The following is an 11,698-nucleotide window of genomic DNA, read 5'->3' as shown; positions in this document are numbered from 1 at the left end:
GGCTCAGTCTGTTCAACATCAGACTTCAGCTCAGGCCATGATCTCAAGGTTTGTGAGTTTGAGCCCCGCATAGGGCTCACGGCTGTCAATGCAGAGTCTGTCTCTGCCCTTGCCCTGCTCATGGTCATGCTTGTGTGCTTTCTCTCTCCCTCTCTCTGTTTCTCTCTCTTTCAAAAATAAACATTAGAAAAAAAGAAAATATAAAACACACACAAACACATGCAGAAAATCTTGGAGAAGTCAACTAAATATACTAGACAGCCTCTGTCTCGTGTGTGTGTGTGTGCATGCTCACGTGTGTGTATATGTGTGTGTGTGTGTGTGTGTGTGTGTGTGTATGTGCTTACACATGCTTGTGTGCATGTGTGTATGGGTGTATCTGTGTTAGTTCCTCTCCTGGCCATAAACTAGACCTTGAAAATTTAAGACAGCTTAAAAATGCAAAATTTGAGAAGCAAACTATGGAAGGCACCCACAATTTACCATACTATGTTGTACACAGAGCCTCTTATTTAAAAATATCAGATCGTATGTATTTGCTTTTACATTTCTTAGAGAACATGTTTAGTTTTTGGCAACTTGTCTATCTCTGGGCTTCTGTGGAATATATTGACATATAAGATGTGAATATATTACTGTTAAAAGGGAGTTTTATTTTTCTATTTTCCTAGATATGCCCTAACAAAATCTATAGGTGCTTTGTTTTTTTTTCTTTTCAAGTGGTTCAACCCATGCTTAGTTATGAATGGCCCCTCCTGAAATGTTGGTGCTGACTGGTTCCCAGGGTAGCCGGACAGGTTAGATTTCATTTGTGGTTGGACATATTTTTGTCAGAGGTGAGTAAAGAGTTGCCATAAAATACAGTTCACTCTCTCGCTTCTTAAAGCTTTTTAAAACAAAGATAAACTATTTGGTCCATTTTGGTTATGTATTATTTTATTATAAAATAGTGAACACTAATTCAATACCTGAAATTCATCAAATTACATTATCATTATAAGGAACTTTTATAGTCTATTAAGCATTAATTCTTCAATAGCAAATGAATGCTACAGCTCACTTCTCCTATCATGATTTATATTTATTAAATGCTTCACTAATTTTGCACACTGCTCTTGAAATAAAATTGACTCCATTAGTGCTTTAAAATCCCAACAAGGTGAAGACTAAAATATAAGGTAACTACAAAATAACAGGGTAAGAAGCTCCATGGATTCTCTCTTCAGTGGAACAATTATATCTGGTAAAAATATTTATTTATCTAGATGCCTGGAAATTGTCTTTAGGGAGTACATCAAATGAAGATAGATTTATTCAAAGAAATCTACTAAGTCTCACTGAGAACAGTGAGAATCGGTGGCATTTTTAGCCACAACCCAGCTCAGCATGATGGAAGCTTCACTAACAAAAGATGGCATCCAAAGGGATGGGGTCCCCTCTCTCCTCAGCTCCCAGTCAAGGGATATAGTATCTGCCCAGAAGAGGGAGGCCACCAACATTTGTCATCCCCTGTCCGTCCAACAAGCTTTGTGTTACTCAAGATCTGTTCGAGACAACAGCACCTGAGAGGTCTATTCTGGGGCTCTCATCCTCTGCTCAGCCCCCACTAATGGAAACCTTAATCCCAAAGAGTCAGGGCAGAGATTCCAGCCTGGGAGACACAAGCAGAGAAGACCACAGGCTGCTGCCCCTACCCAGCATCCTCCTAAGGTGTCACTCTGAGAAAAGTGGGCCATTGTTTTTGTTCCCGTTTCCTAAGAAGTGGCACAGAGATTTTGCCTAGGGACATAGGCCATAGAAACAGACAGCTTTGAAGATCTCTTGGAGGAAATTGACCTTTTCAGAGTGTGGGGAAGGTCAGGCCTAAGGGCACCCTTGAAAATAAGGAAACTTTTATAATAAGTAATTAAGAGGAAGCTGTTACTCCATTTGAGTAACAAGCTAGACTGTAGACCAGCCAGAAGTTCGCCAGAGAATCAGGGAAAGATGGCCAAGAGCCCTCTGGGGATTGGAAAAAACCTCAAAGACGAGCCTCATGCAAAGGGATCCAAATTTAATTGGATAAGACTAGAAAGCAGTTTGTGTCCTGGAGCATTGTTAAAAACGATAGAGAAACCAACCAGCAAATCCCGGAGGCTAACAACTGTGTGTGGTACCTAGAGAGACAGTTTAACTGAGATCAGGGAAAGACACAAAACCCTGCTGGAAGCATTGCCATGCCAAGGTGACTGTGAACTTGTGGAGCAACATCAGAGGCTGCACAGTGCAAAGGAGATAGACTTTAATAAAACATTCCAGCCAAGTCTCTAAATAAACAAACAAGCAAACAAGTCCCAAATAGGAGGTGGAGAGGGGAAATCGCATCTAGATTTGCTACCATGTAGCAACTTTTTTTCAGGGGATGGGGGGTGGGGTGGGGGCGGGAGGAATTGAGTCATGCAAATAAGCAGGAGCATGTAACCCACACACAAAGGAAAAAAGCAAGCAACAGAAATTGCCTTTGAGAAGACCCAGCTGTCAGATATCCCTGATAGACATCAAAGTGGGCACTATAAATATGTTTTAAAAACTAATTATGCTGAAAGAAGAAAAAGGAGGGTATGATGACAATGTCTGAAAATAGAGAATATTAATTAAAAGATAGAAATTATAAATACAGAATCCAATGTAGATATTTTGGAAAAGTACAATGACTGACATAATAAAAATTTTTGCTCTTTCCTCCTCTATTGCACAAAGGAATTAAAGTATCATTTTATTTACCTTTGAATTATCCTGTGCAATAGTTAGCAACAGTTCAATAATTTCTAAATTTATTTCTCCATTCACTTATCTATCTATTCAACCCCACGTTTACAGTCTAGAGAGGTAACTCAAGTACTATGTATGTATTTTAACAATGCATATCTGCATATTTATGGTAATTGAAATATCACCACTTTTCTTTAACTAAAAAGAGCAAAAGTCATATAAATCAGGTGAGTAAGTAGGGGATATTGAATGTGGATAACTCTAAAGTACAGAGCATACATTCATTCTTCTATAAAATGGCTTTTTCAGTACATTAAATGCAATATTCTACAATTTCTGCATTTCCTCCTGAGAGAATTGTTTCACTCCCCTTCTCATATTGAAAATCTGAAGTTAAGAAATAGTGTTTTACAAAGTCACCTGATCAGTGTTAATGTTAGGGATTAGAATTTTTTTTTTTTACGATGAACATTATTTTTGAATGTTTTAGTAAGAAAGAATGTGCATTTACATTTTAGAAACCAAATTAATTTATCATTTATTGCCTTTGACATTTTAGATTTAAGATTATCTTAACATTTTAGATAAAAATTAGTCTTATTATTAAATGTTTCTAAATTTCCAAGTTTTTAAAATTTAATGGAAATATGTAGTCTGATACAATAACATTTCTTACTTTTATTATTATTTACATCTAGACTTTGTCAGAGCACCTTCAAATTAAAAAATAGAAGCACTAAACTTTTTAAATACAATTTATTGTCAAATTGGTTTCCATACAACACCCAGTGCTCATCCCAACAGGTGCCCTCCTCAATGCCCATCACCCACTTTCCCCTCCCCCCCATCCCCTATCAACCCTGAGTTTGTTCTCAGTATTTAAGAGTCTCTTATGGTTTGCCTCCCTCCCTCTCTGTAACTTTTTTTTTCCCCCTTCTCCTCGAAGCACTAAACTTTTGAGTATATATTTGGCATTCCAGAATTGAATGGGCAGTAAATTCTACCCTTTTCTTCTATAAAGAATAAATCTGGTTTGAAAAAATATACAGTGATGAATATAATTATTCTACAAATAATAAAACAGAAAGAACAGATCCTTACCTCTTAGTGTCTGTAAGATCACACATATAAAGTGGAGACAGTGAAACTTAATTACTTTTAGCATCTCTTCTTCCTTCACTTTGCAAAGCGCTTTTCCATGTGATTATTCTAATCACTTTGAGGTGATTGGCAGCTCTATTCTTTTTAAATCTGGTAAGTGTTATATACTGAGAGATGTGTCACCCCACCTATAAATTTATTCAAAGCATTGACCCATTTTATATTGCTTCTTTTATTCATCTCTAAAAGTATTTTATAATGGAATAAATTTCTTTTTTCTTTTTTTGAAAGAGAGAGAGACAGCACACGCGAGCAAGCAGGGGAGGGGCAGAGAGAGAGAGAGAATCTCAAGCACACGCCATGTCTACTATGGAGCCCGATGTGGGGCTCGATCTTATGGCCTTGAGATCTATCATGACCTGAGCCGAAATCAAGAGTTGGACGCTTAACTGACTGAGCCACCCAGGTGCCCTGGAATAAATTTCTCCATCGTAGTGGTTAAGCACGTGGACTTTGAAGCCAGCATCAAGCCTGGTTTCAAAGTGTGACTGTCTCCTATTCTTCATGCCTCAATTTCCTCACTGTAAAATGGAGATAATAATAGTTCTTATTTCACGAAATTATTATGAGAAGTAATGTGTCAATGTTGAAAGGGTTTCAGGCGATTACTGGTGTATTGCTTACTATTTCTTCTTTAAAACACAGTTTCATGCATGATTTTTCAAGCATAAATTAGTTGAATGTAGTACTGTGATGATTTAATTGGTACCTCTGATCAGATATTGAGCCATAAAGAATGACTATATATATGATACTGGAAAGGAATCTTGTGTTTGGAAGGTATCTTCTTTCTTGACACAAGTATTCTCTAGTGGCTTCATAAGCATCTTGGAGGAAAGCTATAGGTTTTAAATCAGTCTCTCAGGTTTTTAAAGACTCTTCAAAACAATTTTGAAACTTTTCAGTTCATTTTTACTATGTTAGGTTTTAAATCATGTAAAATGTGGAATCGTAGAAAGAGTAATAAATAATACTTTTGGTTGGCCTGTTGTATCTCAAATGGTGTTGAGATAATGCTTTTCCCTTCTTTGTGTGAGTTTGTTCATGGGGAAAAGCTAGGAAGTAATTACCTTGTGATTCTTTGGGACTTAGTTCAGTAAGAGGCAGATTTCATTGTCTTTACATGTATTTTAGTTGTATCACAACTAATAATCAAATTACAAATACACAGTCATGTAATATCTAACATATCATGTCTATATGATATAAAATATTTCATATATTTTATGAAAAATGCAAAAGCAAAAATGGATGACTGCTGAATTTTGGAAGTGAAGAGAGACCAGTTCTGAGAGAAGGGCACTGAGGAACAGGGGATATTCTGAGAATCTGTCACACCTCCTTCTCCTTGACAAGTGTCTGCTCTGGGAGACAGTCCTCAGGACATTGGGGCAGTGGCAACAGCTAAGCATCAGGGAGAAACAGAGTTGTTAGTCAGAGATTTCATTCAGTGATGAGATAGGATTGGCAGGAAAGACATAAAGAGGGAAACTCCAGCTTCCTGTGAGGGATATACAAGGATAAGTTCTCTGAGGACCTATGAAAATAAGAATATCCATGTACTGGAGACTTGGACTTCCATATCCCTGGGTAGTAGCTTGGTTCTCTCACTGAGAAAGAGGGAAAGTGTAAGGGATGCCATGGAAAAATCAAAGGCTATTTGTGCAAGGGAAGCTCTGTTTTGTCCAGCCAGATTGTGTTCCATTGGTTTTTATTTATTTTTTTTTAATTTTTTGACGTTTATTTTTGAGACAGAGAGAGACAGAGCATGAATGGTGGAGGGTCAGAGAGAGAGGGAGATACAGGATCTGAAACAGGCTCCAGGCTCTGAGTGGTCAGCACAGAGCCCGACGCGGGGCTCGAACTCACGGACCCCGAGATCATGACCTGAGCCGAAGTCAGACACTTAACCGACTGAGCCACCCAGGCGCCCCGGGTTCCATTGGTTTTTAATAACAGAAGAGTCGAAGCCATCGGACTGGGTGGGGTGATTAGCTAATTGAGCAGGAACAAACTTAGAGCATTTAGCCTCTGGTTTTAGTGGTAATCTGATTCTGGAGAAATCTTAACCAGTTTGTTCCCTGTTCACACTTTGTTCACTGTTTCCCAGTTTGTTCACATCCTGGGGTCATCTTTTGCAGATCCTATGTGAGCTCCTTCTTTTGATGTGCTCAGGAATTCTTACGATTTTAATTTAATGGGTTTATAAAGACGGAAATTTTCCTTAAAACATGTGTCGAATGTTTCAAAACATATGAACTGCATTGCATCAAAGGAGATCGTGTTAGATGAGAAAGCTGAGGAATTGGTTCAAATGAGAGATTCTGTCACATTTCAAAGGTGCTAAGGAAAAATTGATAGCTGACATTTCAAAGCTGGGACATAATTACATTATCATCAGCAATTCAGTGCCTATGTCTAGGAATCAGATGAAGGAAAAGTTTGGCGAAAATTTGAGTTTTCCTGTTGCTGTGGAGAGTACATATGGATTTCATTATTCAGCACTAGTTGGATTATAGGTAACAAACCTTCACTGCTATATATTCAAAATGCCTGAAAGGAATAGAAAAAATGCTGACTTTCCAGAATTGTGAAAACATTTTTTATTTCATCGAAGTGATACAAAATGCAGGAAATTAGCTGTGTATCTGTGCTAAGTCAGTTCTCTGAAAACTACCCCTTCATCACCACAGTGTCCAACTGATGATGAACAGAGTACAGGTAAGTAATAATCAGTGTTTATGAAACAGATACAATATTGAAAGCATTATATCAAATGGCATAGGAAATATAAACAAGTGTAAACTTAATTCTCTCCAAGGAGTTTACCAGCTCATTGTAAGAGAACTTAAAAATACATGACTTCTCCAAACGTTTTTTTTTTTTTTTTGTATTTATTTTTGGGACAGAGAGAGACAGAGCATGAACGGGGGAGGGGCAGAGAGAGAGGGAGACACAGAATCGGAAACAGGCTCCAGGCTCTGAGCCATCAGTCCAGAGCCCGACGCGGGGCTCGAACTCATGGACCGCGAGATCGTGACCTGGCTGAAGTCGGACGCTTAACCGACTGCGCCACCCAGGCGCCCCAAAAAATACACGACTTCTAAGTAAGTATAACTCCCTTATTGAATGACAAGAGCTCCATAGAGGATAAGTAAGAAAGAATTTTATCTTTCTTGCACTATGAACTTCAAACATGCGAACAGTTCAGATCGCTTTTTCTCATGTTTGATGACCCTTTATGATTGCTTTGCAGAAACTGTAAAGTTTCATTTTCAGGTGTTAAAAAATCTTGTCTACTTAGGACACCAAAACTCATGTATCTTTGTGAAACCAAACACTGGTTGTGTGGCTTTTTCAATTGCTACCATTGTAGCATACTCTAAGTAACCTCTTTGTTCATTTTATGTTTCTAATTCCTGAGAACATATGTGGACTTCTCCTAAGGATTTTTTCATGCTCAGCTCCAGGAAAAGCATAGGCCAGACATTGGAATACCTACAAGTTAGCAAACATCTAGCCAGGATAGAAGATACCTGTCTCTCCAATCTTTTGGATACCCCTGCAACATGGATTTATTGGTGAAAAAGCCCACAGAACTCTCTGATCCTATGACTTTAATTCAAAAACCTGCATAATAAGTCTCTAACTAATCTTACAAGGGCTAGTTATGGCTGTGGGAGAAAGCGGTCAAAGGATTACCTGGGCTACCTCTTAGTGAATTTTCATGAATGTATCTAGAAACTCTACTTAGAATTTAGGATGTTTATCATCCATTGCTGTTAGCTTTGAGGGCTTAACTACAATTCAGGGATAACACAGATTGCTCCATTGCATATCATGTTATAATAAATGTAAGCAAACAAAGGATCTAGTTTCCTTAAGCTACATTGTGGGGCTGATTTACCTCAAACCATGATCAGGCATAAATCTCAGCACAGCTCATTTACCTTTGAGGCCCTATGCCTCATTTTGTATTTATAAATTGTATTCTTTCTCTTAAATTTGTCCCTCCCCAATGTATAAGCTTCAGGCCCAACAAAACTTGGATTTATTCCCAAGAGTGCATGATGAGTTGAAGACTGTTAAGCTCTCAAACTTGAAAGGTGGAAAAGTCACTAGCTAGAGGTTTCTAAAAGGCTTTATAGAGAAGGAATTTAAAGATTTCTCATTTTATCGACAGAGAGAACCAACAGATTTAAAAGTTCAATGGAAACTTTTATTAAAGGATTTAGCCCTTTTTACAGATCTTATATAGACCCAGGATTTTAGAGAACTCTTAGAAATAGAATGTCTAAAGAAAAACCTATCTCTACACTATAACCAAATAATCTTTACATGAGATTAATGTCTTGCTTCTAGAATAGGACACAATAATCTATTTCCTTGGGTCATGAGTAGTGCAATACTGCATATGCAACCTCTTAGGTTATTTAGGTGTTTTATTTGATCCTTAATCCTAAATGTCATTTTAGGAGTCCTTTGCAGTCCTTGTAATTGAAGAGTTCCTCTCTTTCTACTAAATTTAATCTTAATTTCGTAAGCATCAAATATCTGTGAATCTTTTACACATGTGTTTTTTGATGTATCATTTTGTTATCTCACCGATATCATACCACCTTATTCTTTAATGAACTATTTTTTTCTTTTAATTATTTCCATTGTTTAACTTGAATTTCACTGTACCAGCCCTAAATTTCTGTGGCAGTTCAGAAACATACGAAGAACTTCAAAAGCCATTTTGGTCTTGGTTTTACTTTTTTCTTCTTCCTTGGACATTACTATTTTCAGGTAACTTTCAATTTGCTTTGAAATGTTTCCCTTTCATATCAAATACTTCTTTCTGTATAAAAAAAATAGAAAGTTGTTACTCTGTTTTTGGTTAGTACTATGTTGGAAAACTATTGGCTTCTAGTAAAATGTGAAGCAAATAGGGCTCTTTGGGGTACTTTGCATTCTCAAGGGATGTAGGAAGCCTTAGAGTCACAAAACGGCTGCTCCTGGGGTGTCAGGCTGTCATTACCCTGTGCTCACCCAGCACCCTACTGAAAATAAGACACACTGAGTCTTAACTGTACAAATGTTACTGAAGTTATACAGCTTTTCACTGTTTTCTAAGACACTACTCTCTGTTCATGTCAAGGAGATATTGCTTCTGTCTGCTTTTTCTGTCCTAGTACTTTCAAAATGTCTTTTGACCATTTATGCCCTAGAAGCATGACTAGCCCCATTTTGGAGTCTGGAGGCAGACAAGACTATAAAAAATATGAATAGGTGGAGCTAAAAAAAAATTGAGATTGTCATAATTGTCATTAAATAAAGTATTCTAGCTACAAATTTGGAGAACCAGAAAGACTCCTATAAACAGCTTTGTGTTAAGGTGGTCACTCATTCATTAATATGCATTAAAACAATGTAACTTTTCTTGTGGTTTCTCTCTCTCTCACTGTACAAATTCTGCCTCTAAAATAAAGTTTTATGCCTGATGTTTGAATAGAATATATATGTAAATAAACACATATGCATAAACATGCTGATAACAATACAAGAGGGTAGTTGTACAATAAATGAGATTCCACCCCCCATTAGACTAAAAAATAAAAACAAAACTAACTGAAAATGCTTTCATCTTATTTCAAGGAATAGACTACTAATTCAGAAGCTTGGTATTCAGTCATGTAGGAATCCATTTCATAGTACTTCCTCAGCCCTTAGCCTTTTTTACAGATGATCTTTTACAGAAGATCTGAGGATATGAAACATATTTTCTTTATTCTAAAATAGTCACTTTTTCTAGACTCTATTTTATTGTCTCACATCTGAAGAGTATTTCCAGTATCTGAAGGCTGATGCCAAACCCATATCAAAGCAGAGATAATGAAGGTGATATTACTTTCTAAAAGCACATAGGTGACAGCAGATACCTTCGGTGAAGTAGTTCTCAAATCTAACGTAGCATTTTAATTTTGCTTCTGCTCCCACTCCAAGTCATACCATCACAGTATATTTTGAAATTCTTAAAGTTCTTTTTCAGAGAAAATAACTAAAAACTGATTTTTTAGAGAGTATAATAAAGTGTTTTTTTTTAAGTCACAGATTTGTGATGTATTCTCAACATGTTGCTTCTCTAATTGAATGTGTTAAAATAACAATTGCAATGCTCTAAATCTAATTTATTAAAATGACAATAATGGAATTAGAGGATGAATGCACAGATACAAATCTTTTCTTTAAGTGAAGAATAATTATTCATGCTGAAAAATTATCAGAAACAATTTTGGGTTTCTCTAATAACATACTGGATAATTTGTTATAGTCAATGTAGTTGCAAATATTTACCAATTGCTAATTCCTTCCAAATTTAACACCACCTGCAAGTAAGATTGGTGAGGAGGGAATATGAATGGTATATAAAAATTTGTATTAGAGTTTACTTTGAAGTTGAAATGAATTTAGTTATAATTTAGTCTGATCTTATTCATTGATGAGTAAACCAGGTCCCCCCCCCCCCCGCCCAAATAAGTAAAAGACTACATTAATAGTTTGTGGTATCAGTAGGGTAAGAAGCTAGTTTACCTAAGTTCATACCTGGAGGGTCTTCCATAACTTCAACAAGGACTTACTGCTCAGGCAAAATTGAGAGCAGGGGTTGCTCGTATAATAACATATAATGCTCCAATGGGATCAATTTCCCATTCTCCTACAAGGAATAACATGCTAAAGTCAAGAATATATATAGGGATTTATCAGAGAAATTTTCCACTGATGAAAAGAACAGTCACAATAATCAGTAGGGGACCTGAAGTTAAAAGATAACTCGTTGTGGGAATATAAGAGCATGGCACACAGAAGAATTAAAGGCAAATAATATATATAATATAATATATAATATATAATATTTGTCTACCTCATTTCCTGTAGGCCTTGTCCTGGCTGTCCATGTTCTAACACACTTGCACAAAAGGTTACTTAATTATTAGCAAAATAAACCCACAGCCTTCAAAGATCTGTATTTTTTTACTTGTTCTTTTTTTTTTAAGTTTATTTATTTTGAAAAATTTTTTTTTTCAACGTTTATTTATTTTTGGGACAGAGAGAGACAGAGCATGAACGGGGGAGGGGCAGAGAGAGAGGGAGACACAGAATGTGAAACAGGCTCCAGGCTCTGAGCCATCAGCCCAGAGCCTGATGCGGGGCTTGAACTCACGGACCGCGAGATCGTGACCTGGCTGAAGTCGGACGCTTAACCGACTGCGCCACCCAGGCGCCCCAAGTTTATTTATTTTGAAAGAGAGAAAGAGTGGGGGAAGAGGAAGAGAGAGACTCTTAAGCAGGCTCCTAAGCAGTCTCCATACTCAGTGTGGAGCCCCATGCAAGGCTCATTTCCACGAACTGTGAGATCATGACCTAAGCTGAAATCAAGAGTTGGATGCTTAACTGACTGAGCCACCCAGGTGCCCCAAAGATCTGTATTTAATTAAATTAAAAATGAGGCACAGATGTGATTATATTCAATGATAGCTCAAAGATTTCTTCATATTCAATGAGAAACTTTGCACATTTGTGACCCTCTGTACTCATTCCCAATTCAAGAGTGGCTAATACCATATTCCTGCTTTTCAAGAATGGAGCCTTGCCAGATGTATTTGTTTAACCAACATTTTTAGACATGTACAAATTAATAAGCATTGATCTAGGCCCAATAGATATAAAAAATTTCGCAGTGGATACAATAAAATCTCAAAATCCATTGATAATCACGGTGGAGTTAGAAGAAGGTATGGGG

This window comes from Puma concolor, chromosome B2, assembly GCF_028749965.1.
Source record: "Puma concolor isolate L17-30 chromosome B2, mPumCon1.1.hap2, whole genome shotgun sequence".
NCBI lineage: Eukaryota > Metazoa > Chordata > Mammalia > Carnivora > Felidae > Puma > Puma concolor.
The sequence above is the reverse complement of the archived record's forward strand: the minus strand, read 5'-3'. Positions refer to the sequence as shown.